Source organism: Oncorhynchus gorbuscha, linkage group LG15 (assembly GCF_021184085.1).
Source record: "Oncorhynchus gorbuscha isolate QuinsamMale2020 ecotype Even-year linkage group LG15, OgorEven_v1.0, whole genome shotgun sequence".
NCBI classification, from domain to species: Eukaryota; Metazoa; Chordata; class Actinopteri; order Salmoniformes; family Salmonidae; genus Oncorhynchus; species Oncorhynchus gorbuscha.
The window spans coordinates 47014391-47029846 of record NC_060187.1 but is presented as its reverse complement, the minus strand read 5'-3'; positions in this window follow the sequence as shown (position 1 = coordinate 47029846).

Sequence of the window (15456 nt, the reverse complement as noted above, 5' to 3'; positions counted from 1 at the left end):
ATTATGGTGGAAAATAAGTATTTGGTCAATAACACAAGTTTATCTCAATACTTTGTTATATACCCTTTGTTGGCAATGACAGAGGTCAAACGTTTTCTTTAAGTCTTCACAAGGTTTTCACACACTGTTGCTGGTATTTTGGCCCATTCCTCCATGCAGATCTCTTGAAGTGTACCTATGATGAAAATTACAGGCCTCTCTCATCTTTTTAAGTGGGAGAATTGCACAATTGTTGGCTGACTAAATATTTTTTTGCCCCACTGTACAGTTGAAGTCGGATGTTTAAATACACTTAGTTGGAGTCATTAAAACTCATTTTTAAACTACTCCACAAATTTCATGCTAACAAACTATAGTTTTGGCAAGTTGGTTAGGACATCTACTTTGTGCATGACACAAGTAATTTTTCCAACAATTGTTTACAGACAGATTATTTAACTTATAATTCACTGTATCACAATTCCTGCGGGTCAGAAATTTACATACACTAAGTTGACTGTGCCTTTAAACAGCTTGGAAAATTCCAGAAAATGATTTCATGGCTTTAGAAGCTTCTCATATGCTAATTTACATAATTTGAGTCAATTGGAGGTGTACCTGTGGATGTATTTCAAGGCCTACCTTCAAACTCAGTGCCTCTTTGCTTGACATCATGGGAAAATCAAAAGAAATCAGCCAATACCTTAGAAAACAAATAGACCTCCAGAAGTCTGGTTCAACCTTGGGAGCAATTTCCAAACGAAGTTACTACGTTCATCTGTACAAACAATAGTACGCAAGTATAAACACCATGGGACCACTCAGCCTTCATACTGCTCAGGAAGAAGACGCATTCTGTCTCCTAGAGATGAACGTACTTTGGTGCAAAAAGTGCAAATCAATCCCAGAACAGCAAAGGACCTTGTGAAGATGCTGGAGGAAACAGGTACAAAAGTATCTATATTCACAGTAAAACGAGTGCAATATCAACATAACCTGAAAGGCTGCTCAGCAAGGAAGAAGCCACTGCTCCAAAACCACCATAAAAAAGTCAGACTACGGTTTGCAACTGCACATAGGGACAAAGATCGTACTTATTGGAGAAATGTCCTCTGGTCTTATGAAACAAAAACAGAACTGTTTGGCCATAATGACCATTGTTATGTTTGGAGGAAAAAGGGGGACGCTTGCAACACCATCCCAACCGTGAAGTACAGGGATGGCAGCATCATGTTGTGGGGGTGCTTTGTTGCAGGAGGGATGGGTGCACTTCACAAAATAGATGGCATCATGAGGGAGGAAAATTATGTAGATATATTGAATTGAAGCAACATCTCAAGACATCAGTCAGGAAGTTAAAGCTTGGTCGCAAATGGGTCTTCCAAATGGACAATGACCCCAAGCATACTTCCAAAGTCAAGGTATTGGAGTGGCCAACACAAAGCCCTGACCTCAATCATATAGAAAATATGTGGGGCAGAACTGAAAAGTGTGTGCGAGCAAGGAGGCCTACAAACCTGACTCAGTTACACCAGCTCTGTCAGGAGGAACGGGCCAAAATTCACCCAACTTATTGTGGAAAGCTTGTGGAAGGCTAGCCAAAGCTTTTGAACCAAGTTAACAATTTAAAGGCAATGCTACCAAATACTAATTGAGTGTATGTAAACTTCTGACCCACTGGGAATGTGATGAAAGAAATAAAAGCTGAAATAAATTATTCTCTTTACTATTATTCTGACATTTCACATTTTAAAAATAAAGTGGTGATCCTAACTGACTTAAGACAGGGACATTTTACTAGGATTAAATGTCATGAATTGTGAAAACTGAGTTTAAATATATTTGGCTAAGGTGTATGTAAACTGCCGACTTCAACTGTATGCCTGGAGGACCCTCAACCCCCAAAAAATAGGGAACTCAGTTGTGGTCAACTTGCTGAGAGTAAGAATAGTAGAATACACACTGTGCAATTTCGGAAACTTAGTTGTGCATAAGCGGTTTCTTTCTTGTTAAAGTGCGTCCACAGAAAGTATTAGGACCTCTTTACTTTTCCCACACGTTGTTGTGTTGCAGACAGCATTTAAAATTGAGATCTACACAACAATACCCCATAATGTCAAAGTGGAATTGTGTGAGTGGAAGTTTTTTTCAACTAATCAAAAACTAAAAGCTGAAATGTCTTGAGTCAATAAGTATTCAATGTATTTGTTATCCCAGGTAGTGGGGATTTTAGCATGTTAATCTTAGTTGGGCAATGCCAGCAACAAGGAAAATAAAGTGGGATGCATGCCAGCAAAGCTACAAAACAACACTAAACAATATATTAATTGCACTATAATGGTGACAAACGGTGCCCACAAACTGTTCGGGCCTACATAAAGCTGTCCCAACATCTTACCACTACTACACCTGGCTATCAGCGGAGCCTAGTCTAGCAGCAAAACAGTTAATTCAGTCTCATTTACTGCCTTTTTAAAAACATAGCTGATATGACTGACTTGCCTAAACAAATGTGGTTTCTAATGACAATTGAGATGTACAAACTATGGCATAAGTGAACGATAAGCAGATTAGAGGCAATCTGTAATTTTGATTAAGACGTTAATGAGCGAGCTAGGATGGACGTAGTCAATATAACTATTTGTTTAGTACTTTTGAAATGTACAGCGACATAATTTAGAACTTGGGACATTTTTACTGGCCAAGTTGGGCCGTTCTGCCCCTGAACAAGGCAGTTAACCCACTGTTCCTAAGACGTAATTGTAAATAAGAATTTGTTCTTAACCTACTTGCCTAGTTAAATAAAGGTTACATTTATATTACATTTTTAAAATACAGTGTTCTCCCTGTACATCAAGTCAGAACCATAGGATAAATAAAGGAGGCATGCTTGCAGACAATGAAAGTTCTTACAATATTTGAAGATTTAATTTCTCTAAAACAGGTTATAGGCTACATGTGCACCAAGTCAGATCATGCTTCATTGACAGCATGGCCAATGTTGAATGTTTATCAATTTAGCTCAGTTGGTAGAGCATGGCGCTTGTAACGCCAGGGTAGTGGGTTCGATTCCCGGGACCACCCATACGTAGAATGTATGCACACATGACTGTAAGTCGCTTTGGATAAAAGCGTCTGCTAAATGGCATATATTATTATTATATTATAAACTTGGAAAAGAGCCCCATTATCCCAGATCTAGGACCACACAGACACTCCACTGAATAGCAGGCTAGTGATTGCTTTGCAATGCTTGCAGTTAGCCACTGATTTCTTCCAAACCACTCAGTTGAATTTGCGATTTCCAACTTGTTGTGTAATGTTTATGTCCAATGGCCAATGAGCACCGATATGTTTTATCTATAATTTCTCTTCATTACTTCTCTTCATATGACAAGGATGAAAAAATATTTTCCAGTAGATTGTCGACTTGATTCATGATGATCACGGCTAGCTAAGATTTTGAAAGTATGATGTTGACATGCTCAGTCCAATCAAAGCTACTGTACATATAATGTGATTTGACATAATTTGATCTGTGGCCAATGACCTTGAGCCATCTTGGATTGGCACTTCTAATGTAACTCTATGGCAGCACCCAGGGGGATAGAATTTTCTATCTCTACCCCGATCACTGAGCCAATCTCAGTGCAACGCTTCGTATTTTCTGCTGACTTGCCCCACCACCACAGAAAGCACTGAGCTAGGCTGAAACACCTGCATTTTGGAGCTGCCTTACTCAAGAGAACAGAAAAAGAGACCATGTATGTATGCGGCTTTATTAACTCAGTGATATGTATTTTTTTACATTGTTTGCAAACTGATATGTGACATGTATTAATGCCAAAATAACATGCAAAACAGGCAAGCCTTTTTAATTTTTTTGCAAAAAATGTGGGGCTCAAAACAGGTGGGGTTCTGGCCCACCTGCCCTTAATGACGGGTCGCCACTGATGCCAGGCCTAAATAAGTTCAGCAGTAAGAATGTACTTAACAAATCAAATAATACGTTGCATGGATGCATTCTGTGTTCAATAAAAGTGGTTAACATGATTTTTGAATGACTACCCCATCTCTGTACTGCACACATTCTATTATCTGCAAGGTCCCACAATCGAGTAATGCATTTCAAGGACAGATTCAACCACAAGGTGAGGTTTGTCAATGCCTTATAAAGAAGTGCACCGATTGGTAGATGTATAAAATTTAAAAAGCAGATGCTGAATATCCTTTTGAGCTTGGTGAAGTTGTTAATTACACTTTGGATGATGTATCAATACACCGAATCACTTCTAAGACACAGTTGCCGGAGAGGAAGGAACTCTTTAGAGATTTCACCATGAGGACAATGGTGATTTTAAAACAGTTACAGAGTTTAATGGTTGTGATTCGAGAAAACTGAAGATGGAGCAACAATATTGTAGTTACTCCACAAAACTAACCTAAATGACAAAGTGAAAAGAAGGAAGCCTTTACACAATAGAAATATTCCAAAACATGCATCTGTTTGCAACAAGGCACTGAAGTAATACTGTTAAAAAAAATGTGGCAAAAAATATACTTTTTGTTCTGAATACAAAGCGTTACGTTTCGAGCAAATCCAACACGACTGAGTACCACTGTTCATATTTTAAAGCATGGTGGTGGCTGCATCATGTTATGGATATGCTTGTCATCGGCAAGGACTAGGGAGTTTTTTTTAGGATAGAAAGAAACGGGATACAGTTATAAGCACAGGCAAAATAATAGAGGAAAACTTGGTTCAGTCTGCTTTCCAACAGACACATGAGAGACAAATTCACCTTTCAGCAGGACAATAACCTAAAACACAAGGCCAAATCTACACTGGAGATGCTTAACAAGACAACATTGAATGTTCCTGAGTGGCCTAGTTACGAATTTGACTTGAAATGATCAACAACTAACTTGACAGACGGGCACAATGGCAGTAGGTGGCACTCGATATTCTGATGCTAGCAATTCCCTTGTTGCCACCTCATACCCCTAACAGATTTCCCATTTAACCATGGGATTCAAAGCATCAACCCTGCAGTTACTGGACTGCTTCTCTAACTTAGAGGCTAGTGTAGAAGCAGGAATCATAGACAGACAGGACAGGACAGGACAGGACAGGACAGGACAGGACAGGACAGGACAGGACAGGACAGGACAGGACAGGACAGGACAGGACAGACAGACAGACAGACAAACAAACATGGGCAGATGGGCAGACAACCAGACAGACAGACAAACATGGGCAGATGGGCAGACAACCAGACAGACAGACAAACATGGGCAGATTGACAGACAGACAAACAAACAGACAGATAGACAGACATGGACAGATAGGCAAACATACAGACAGACGGGCAGAAAGACAGACAGATTTGCATTTAACATTCCCCTCTCGTCAAGTTGGTGGAATCGAGAGGCACAGTGTGTGTGTATGAATACCTCCAATGCCCATATTAAACATAGTAATCAAGGCCGACATTTCCCTGGAAATAAACGTCTAATATAATTCTTAAAATAACAATTAGCCTGCAAATAGATGTGGGGTGATTATAAATTCCTTTCAGGAGGGGCGGCTTGGCTTTAAGCTGGGTGGAGGGGTGGCAGGGAGATCTAGAGGAGTCATGCGGTTTGGGGATGAAGGGGGGGGGGGACAACCAGTCTTTGCAATCAGCGTTAAATAGAGCAGTTTTGTGCCTGTGTGATTGTCAAGTGGGCCATTACTGGCTGATAAGGGCACTTTTTCCCCCACGTCGCCCTGATTGGGCCCGAGTACGTCGCACCACCTCGCATGCTGTCCTGATGCAATCAGAGCCCTTTTGCCACTGCCATTTTCACCGCCGTGATTTCTACTGAATCCCTCATCGGCCCCCAGTCAACACCAGGCCCCCTTGAGCCTCAACGAGGAGCCATTCACATCAAGGAGAAAAGGTCACGCCAAAGTCATTGTTTCAATTATAAACCACCACAATTTGGCCTCATTTCAATGAAACAAATAAGTAGTTGAAGCCCCAAAGTTTGAAAGAAAGGAAGGAAGTAGCAAATTATGGGATTTTAGAAGACTCCTTCTTGGCCAATGCTTGTAGTATCTATTATCAACAATGCCCCAAATCTTGCACCTTAATCTTGATTTGATCAAGCTGAATTATTATCTGTTCAAAACCCCTTGAATAAAACTATTGACATAATGACAATGTTTTGTTTCAATCAAATTCTTAGAGAAATTTCAAATAATCTACTACACTTATATTTGGTTGTGTGTGTGACTGGGCCCGGTTTCCCAAAAGCATTAAGGCTATGTTCATCGTTGGAACCTTTGTAGGAGCATTGTTAAATCTCTGAGCTGTTTCCCAAAACCATTTTTACTAAGGTTGCTCTTGAAAGCGCTTTTTAAAATATAAATGAGGATTGCCGATTCATTTTGGAAGTGGGCCTACACGGAGCACGTGATGTCACTGTGTAACTATATACACTACATGACCAAAAGAATGTGGAGAGTTGCTCGTTGAACATCTCATTCCATAATCATGGGCATTAATACGGAGTTGGTCCCCCCTTTGTTGCTATAACAGCCTCCACTCTTCTGGGAAGGCTTTTCACTACATGTTGGGAGATTGCTGCGGAGACTTGCTTCCATTCAGCCACAAGAGCATTAGTGAGGTTGGGCACTGATGTTGTGCAATTAGGCCTGGCTATCAGTCAGAGTTCCAATTCATCCCAAAGATGTTCAACGGGGTTGAGGTCAGGGCTCTGTTCAGGTCAGTCAAGTTCTTCATCTCGACAAACCATTTCCGTATGGACCTCGCTTGGTGCAGGAGGGCATTCTCATGCTGAAACAGGAAAGGGCCTTCCCCAAACTGTTGCCACAAAGTTGGAAGCACAGCATGGTCTAGAATGGCATTGTATGCTGTCGTGTTAAGATATCCCTTCACTGGAACTAAGGAGCCTGATCCATGAAAAACAGCCCCACGCCATTATTCATCCTCCACCAAACTTTAGAGTTGACACTGCATTGGGACAGGCAGGTCTTCCTGACATCCACCACTCCCAGATTAGTTCGTTAGACTGCCAGATGGTGACGTGTGATTCATCACTCCAGAGAACGCGTTTCCACCAGAGTCCAATGGACTTTACACCACTCCAGCCGACACTTGGCATTGTGCATGGTGATCTTAGGCTTGTGTGCGGCTGCTCGGCCATAAAAACACATTTCACAAAGTTCCCGACCAACCGTTATTGTGCTGACGTTGCTTTCAGGGGCAGTTTGGTACTCGGTAGTGAGTGTTGCAAACGAGGACAGATGATTTTTACACACTGTGCGCTTCAGCTCTTGGAGGTCCTGTTCTGTGAGCTTGTGTGGCCTACCACTTCACGGCTGAGTCATTGTTGCTCCGAGACGTTTCTGCTTCACAATAACAGCACTTACAGTTGAAGTCTGAAGTTTACATACACTTAGGTTGGAGACCATAAAACTCGTTTTTCAACCACTCCACAAATTTCTTATTAGCAAACTATAGTTTTGGCAAGTCGGTTAGGACATCTACTTTGTGCATGACACAAGTAATTTTTCCAACAATTGTTTACAGACCGATTATTTCACTTATAATGAATTGTATCACAATTCCAGTGGGTCAGAAGTTTACATACACTAAGACTGTGCCTTTAAACAGCTCAGGAAATTCCAGAAAATGATGTCATGGCTTTAGAAGCTTCTGATAGGCTAATTTACATCATTTGAGTCAATTGGAGGTGTACCTGTGAATGTATTTCAAGGCCTATCTTCGACCTCAGAGCAATTTTCAAACGCCTGAAGTTACCACGTTCATCTGTACAAACAATAGTAACCAAGTATAAACCGTTCAGGTAGGATGCGTTCTGTCTTCTAGAGATTAACGTACTTGGTTGCGAAAAGTGCAAGTCAATCCCAGAACAACAGCAAAGGAACTTGTGAATATGCTGGAGGAAACAGGTGCAAAAGTATACATTTCTTCAGTAAAAGGAGTCCTATATCGACATAATCTGAAAGGCCGCTCAGCAAGGAAGAAGCCACTGCTCCAAAACTGCCATAAAAAAAGTCAGACTACGGTTTGCATCTGCACATGGGGACAAAGATCGTACTTTTTGGAGAAATGTCCTCTGGTCTGATGAAACAAAAACTGTGGCCATAATGACCAGCGTTATGTTTGGAGGAAAAAGGGGGAGGCTTGCAAGCTGAAACACACCATCTCAACCATGAAGCACAGGGGTGGAAGCATCATGTTGTGGGGGTGCTTTGCTGCAGAAGGGACTGGTGCACTTCACAAAATAGATGGCATCATGAGGCAGGAAAATTATGTGGATTTATTGAAGCAACATCTCAAGACATCAGTCAGGAAGTTAAAGCTTGGTCACAAATGGGTCTTCCAAACGGACAATGACCCCAAGCATACTTCCAAAGTTGTGGCAAAATGGCTTAAGGACAACAAAGTCAAGGTATTGGAGTGGTCATCACAAATCCCTGACCTCAATCCTATAGAAAATGTGTGGGCAGAACTGAAAATATGTGTGCGAGCAAGGAGGCCTACAAACCTGACTCAGTTACACCAGCTCTGTCAGGAGGAACATGCCAAAATTGACCCAACTTATTGTGGGAAGCTTGTGGAAGGCTACCCAAAGCGTTTGAACCAAGTTAACAATTTAAAGGCAATGCTACTAAATACTAATTGTGTGTATGTAAACTTCTGACCCACTGGGAATGTGAATAAATAAATAAAAGCTGAAATAAATCATTCTCTCTACTATTATTCTGACATTTCACATTCTTAAATAAAGTGGTGATCCTAACTGACCTAAGACAGGGAATGTTTACTAGGATTTAATGTCAGGAAAAGTGAAAACCTGAGTTTAAATGTAATTGGCTAAGGTGTATGTAAACTTCCGACTTCAACTGTACAGTTTACTGGGGCAGCACTCGAAGGTCAGCAATTTGACAAACTGACTTGTTGGAAAAGTGGAACGTTGAAAGTCACTGAGCTCTTCAGTAAGGTAATTCTACTGCCATTTTTTGTCTATGGAGATGCATGGCTGTGTGCTCCATATTATACAACTCTCAGCGAAGGGTGTGGCTTGAATATCCTTATCCACTAATTTGAAGGGGTGTCCACATACTTTTGTATATATGTGGTCCTTCTGTAGCTCAGTTGGTAGAGCATGGCGCTTGTAACGCCAGGGTAGTGGGTTCGATCCCCGGGACCACCCATACGTAGAATGTATGCACACATGACTGTAAGTCGCTTTGGATAAAAGCTCCTAAATGGCATATATTATTATATTATTATTATTATTATATTATTATTATTATATTATTATATATATTATTATTATATTATTTATTATATTATTATATTATTATATTATTATTATATATTATTATTATATTATTATATATATATAGTGTAGCTCCACTACACATTTTATTGTAAACGTCTACTGCTTGCAAAATCTATTTTTTTCAACTAGGTTATGAAATAATGTTTTTTTGCAGGACAAGAATTGACCTGACTTTCAAGAATGCCTAAATTGGTTTGTCTTACTATTCTGGTTGGTGTGGAGGTTTCACCATGGCACATACCGTGGTGACAAGTTGGCACATGATAATTATTAGAATATGGCAAATATTAGTCAATCATTACATTATAGCCATGCTTGCTTTCACGAGCTAGGCCTACCTGAGACATGAAACAGATGGGAGGGCATACAGGCTATCACAAATTTGTTTGCCTAAAAGGGTAATGGAAAAAAGACATGTTATTTATCTACACAAGTTGGGCTAAATGGAAACACACCATAGCATGCAGGCAATTGTCGCATCTACTTTCTGTCCAAACTTAAATGTCGAAAAAAATATCACTGGACAAGTTCATGGAAACATTGCTACTGATAATAATACAAAGTTACCAATTTCTTTGCATATCTAGTGAAAGATATAGATGATTCAAATGAAAACCGAGATTACTGTATTAAAATTACTGTAATTTTTGCCTTGATATATTTCATGATGTGTAACATGTGCGCAATGATGTGCCAAATCTTGATTTAGTGCATTATTATTGTCACGAATATTACCGAAGGTGACTCCCCTTCTTGTTCGGGTGGCGCTCGGCGGTCATCGTCGCCGGTCTACTAGCTATCGCCGATCCGTTGTTCTGTGTTCGTTTAGTTTTGTCTAATTGGTAGCACCTGTTTCTAGTTTGGTTGTTAGGATAGGGTATATATAGTCTGCTTAGCCCGCTTCACCGTTGTAGCACCGATGGAAACCCCTACACACCTGCCTGAACACTCATCAGACCACCCCTGTAGACTTCCCTGTTTCCACGAAATCGTAGGATTATGAATAGCCAACCATGGAATCCCCAGAACAACTGGAAACGCAGGTGAATTGATAAGGAACAAACTAATTCGCTCCTTGTGATTCCCCTGCGTGATCATCTCCAACGAAATTGTGGCTTTCTTCACCAGCCCTGACCCTAATGGTCGACTATCTAAAGAGTGCACGGGAAAAGGGGGGTTTACTTTAACTAACGGAATCCTCAACCTCTGAGCGAGTCCGCGATCTATAAAGTTTCCAGCTGCGCCTGAATCTACCAGTGCCTTATGCTGGAGAGAAGGAGAATAATTTAGGAAACAAATTAATAGAAGCATGTGACCAACAGGAAACTCTGGGAGAGTGTGGTGCTTACTCACCTGGGGTGACCGATGAGTATTCTGCCTGCCCTCATGATTCCCAGATGAATTCCTCCAGCACCGACCAGACGTGTGCCCTCTCCGGCCACAACTGGTACAGGAGGAGCTTCCTCCTCCGATCTCCCTTGATGCGGTACCTCCTAACTCCATCGGAATAGGGGCAGGAGGATCAGGAGGTAGAACTGACAAGACCCTTTCAGAACGTCCACGAGCAGCTAGCAGATGGTCCAACCGGATCGACAGGTCTATCAGTCCATCCAGGCCAAGTGTAGTATCCCGACAGGCCAGCTCCCTACGGACGTCCTCTCTCAGGCTACACCTGTAATGGTCTATCAGGGCCCTGTCGTTCCACCCTGCTCCTGCAGCCAAGGTCCGGAACTCCAGCGCGAAGTCCTGCGCGCTCCTCTTCCCCTGTCTCAGATGGAACAATCTCTCACCTGCCGCACGACCCTCTGGAGGGTGATCGAACACGGCCCTGAAACGGCGGATGAACTCTGAGTAGTTGTCTCTTGCCGAGTCGGGCCCATTCCAGACCGCATTAGCCCACTCCAGGGCTCTACCAGACAGGCAGGTGATGAGGACCCCTACTCTCTCCTCCTCTGAGGGGGCCGGTCGAACGGTGGACAGGTAGAGGTCTAATTGCAGCAGGAATCCCTGGCACCCTGTCGCTGTTCCATCGTATTTCCTCGGAGGCGTCATGAGCAGAGCGCTGGAACCGGATCCAGATGGGGAAGATGGTAGAGTTGCTGGTGGGAGGGTCGGTGGAGTAGTAGGGAAACCATTCCTCTCCCAACGATCCATCCTCTCCATCATCCGTTCCATCGCTGATCCTAGGCGATGGAGGATGGATGTGTGATGTTGGACTCTCTCCTCCATAGTGGGAAGAGGAGTGGTCGCTGCTCCTGCTGACTCCATATCGTGGTGCAGGCTTCTGTCACATTTATGAGTGAAGAGGTGTGGAGTCAGGCGCAGAGAGCAAAGATGTGGGAAAAACAACACGCTTTAATGTCCCGAAACACAACATGTACAAAGTGAAAACACAAATGAACAGAAATATAACCGGACAGCGTGTAACCCAAAATACAACAAAATACACTCAACCAACAAAACAGACGAACAAGCCCGCACGAAACAGAAGCGCGCTAAACAGACTATATATACCCTATCCTAACAACCAAACTAGAAACAGGTGCTACCAATTAGACAAAACTAAACGAACACAGAACAACGGATCGGCGATAGCTAGTAGACCGGCGACGATGACCGCCGAGCGCCACCCGAACAAGAAGGGGAGTCACCTTCGGTAATATTCGTGACAGTACCCCCCTCCTGACGCGCAGCTCCCGCAGCGCGCCGACGTCGGCCTCGGGGACGACCCGGAGGCCGAGGCGCTGGGCGATCCGGGCGGAGGCGATGAAATTCACTCAACATGGATGGGTCTAGAATATCCCTCGCCGGAACCCAGCACCTCTCCTCCGGACCGTACCCCTCCCAGTCGACGAGGTACTGCAAGCCTCTCACCCGGCGTCTCGAGTCCAGAATATCTCGTATCTTGTACGCCGGGGACCCCTCGATGTCCAGAGGGGGTGGAGGAACCTCCGGTACCTCATTCTCCTGCATGGGACCAGCTACCACCGGCCTGAGAAGAGACACATGAAATGAGGGGTTAATACGATAATATGAAGGAAGTGATAATCGATAACAAACCTCATTTATTCTCCTCAGGACTTTAAATGGCCCTATACACTGCGGACCCAGCTTCCGGCAGGGCAAGTGGAGAGGCAGGTTACGGGTCGAGAGCCAGACCCTGTCCCTTAGTAAACATCGCCTTCAACTTATGAAAAGCTCCGTTCGCCTCTGCTGACCACTGTAAACGCACCGGTCCCCCCTTCAGCAGTGAGGTAATAGGGGCAGCTATCTGACCAAAACCCCGGATAAACCTCCGGTAGTAATTGGCAAATCCCAAGAACCGCTGCACCTCCTTTACCGTGGTCGGAGTCGGCCAATTACGCACGGCCTTAACGTGATCACCCTCCATTACCAAACCAGAGCTAGAAATACGATAACCCAGGAAGGAAACTGATTGTTTGAAAAACTCACATTTCTCCGCCTTCACATACAGGTCATGCTCCAGCAGTCGTCTAAGAACTTTACGCACAAGAGATACATGCGCAGTGCGTGTAGCGGAGTAGATCAAAATATCGTCAATATAAACCACTACACCCTGTCCGTGCAGGTCTCTGAGTATTTCATCCACGAAGGATTGAAATATAGCTGGAGCATTCTTTAAACCGTATGGCATGACGCGATACTCATAATGGCCCGACGTAGTGCTAAATGCAGTTTTCCACTCATCTCCCTTCTGAATACGCACCAAATTATAAGCACTCCTGAGATCCAGTTTAGTGAAGAACTGCGCTCTGTGAAATGATTCCACTACCGTAGCAATGAGAGGTAGTGGGTAACTAAAACCCACTGTGATGGAATTTAGACCTCTATAATCAATACAAGGACGCAAACCACCATCTTTTTTCTTCACAAAAAAGAAACTCGAAGAGACAGGTGACATGGAGGGCCGAATGTACCCCTGTCCCAGAGCCTTGGTGATATAATTTTCCATAGCCACCTTCTCCTCCTGAGACAAAGGATACACATGACTCCTGGGAAGTGCAGCGTTAACCTGGAGATTTATCACGCAATCCCCCTGCCTATGGGGTGGTAATTGGGTCGCTTTCTTTTTACTGAAAACGATAGCCAAATCATCATACTCAGCTGGAATGCGCACGGTGGAAACCTGGTCTGGACTCTTCACTCATAAATGTGACAATTATAGGGTAAGCATTAGAATAAGCCTCAATATTTGTAAGCATAGGTGATAATATTTCTCTAGAACAGTGGTATTCAAACATTTTCAGCAGTGACCTTTTTTTTTTTGGCGCCAGAATTTCCGGGGACCCCATTATATCCACAAGAATTTCTCCCCACCCCAACCCAAATCTAAAAATGGGCAAATTTTTGGTATTTGTTGATTTTTTTACATCAACAAATATCATTAAATTATAATGCATTTTCATCTCAAAGAAACCAGTAAATACATTTACTCAATATTTTTTTTTTCCCTGAAATTATGTTTCTCAATAACATTGTCCCATAGAATAATCTGTACTCTTAATTTTTGTTCCAAATTTTTTTTTACAACTTTGAATATCACTGCTCTAGGAGCTGATCTATCATCAGTAGGCCATTGGGTTTGAAGGCTCCGTTGCGAGATCGACACAGCATACTTTTATTTTTTATTTAACCTTTATTTAACTAGGCAAGTCAGTTAAGAACTAATTCTTATTTACAATGACGGACGACTGGGGAAAAGTGGGTTAACTGCCTTGTTCAGGGGCAGAATGACATATTTTTACCTTGTCATCTCGGGGATTCTAGCCAACACTAACCACTAGGCTACCTGCCGCCCCACTTGCTCTGTATACTTGCTCTGCATAGCTCCGCATTGGCGTGATTGGTTGATGGTAGGTGAGGGCGGGGAGGTCCTGTATAAACACAAACTCACTTCCTTGACACTCCCTTCCCAACAGCTCCACACTGCTTGGCTAAGCACAATAAGTATGAATACCCTAATGTCTGCAGAGGCCATATAACCATGAATGCTGCACGGACGATGCAAACGTTGGATTGGCCATGTAGCACTTTTAAGACTAAAAGGCGCTGCAGGGTCAATCTGACGTCTGCATTAGCATTTTGCATTTACGGTGATGAGCAGATGAGGTCCCAACATTTTCAGCATGTTTTTACCAAAATATATATTCAGAGTTAGATCAACTTAGATTTGTTGGAAGGGACATACAGGGGTCAAAAAAGTATTTAGTCAGCCACCAATTGTGAAAGTTCTCCCACTTAAAAAGATGAGAGAGGCCTGTCATTTTCATCATAGGTACACTTTAAAATTAGAAGAAAAAAAATCCAGAAAATCACATTGTAGGATTTTAAATTAATTTATTTGCAAATTATGGTGGAAAATAAGTATTTGGTCACCTACAAACAAGCAAGATTTCTGGCTCTCACAGACATGTAACTTCTTCTTTAAGAGGCTCCTCTGTCCTCCACTCGTTACCTGTATTAATGGCACCTGTTTGAACTAGTTATCAGTATAAAAGACACCTGTCCACAACCTCAAACAGTCACACTCCAAACTCCACTATGGCCAAGACCAAAGAGCTGTCAAAGGACACCAGAAACAAAATTGTAGACCTGCACCAGGCTGGGAAGACTGAATCTGCAATAGGTAAGCAGCTTGGTTTGAAGAAATAAACTGGACGGAATTACCTGGAAGGCTTCCTAATACCAGTGATTATTATTCCCAAGCTATACAGCAAATGCTCTGGCAAACAAACAGAAACCTGGAAACACCATCCAACCTGGAACTAAGTGAGTAATGTTGAGTCTGAAGTAATTTTCTATTTTCAAAAGCCTAGAAGAAAAATACATTACAATGATATATTTTACTTTATAAGAACTGAATGCTAAATTAAGGCTACCAAGCTTGGTAGGACAAAGAGATACAACTTCATTTAGCACAGTCGTGGGAAGTGAGAGGTGTCAAAGCCCTTGAGCCCAACAATGGCAGGAGAGTCGCACAGCCTGCCCCAACCAAATGCAGAGGCCTTTGAAGCCCCCTCCTGCTGTTCAGAGGTCATTAAAATACACTACCCTCTATGTAAAAAAAAACAATAA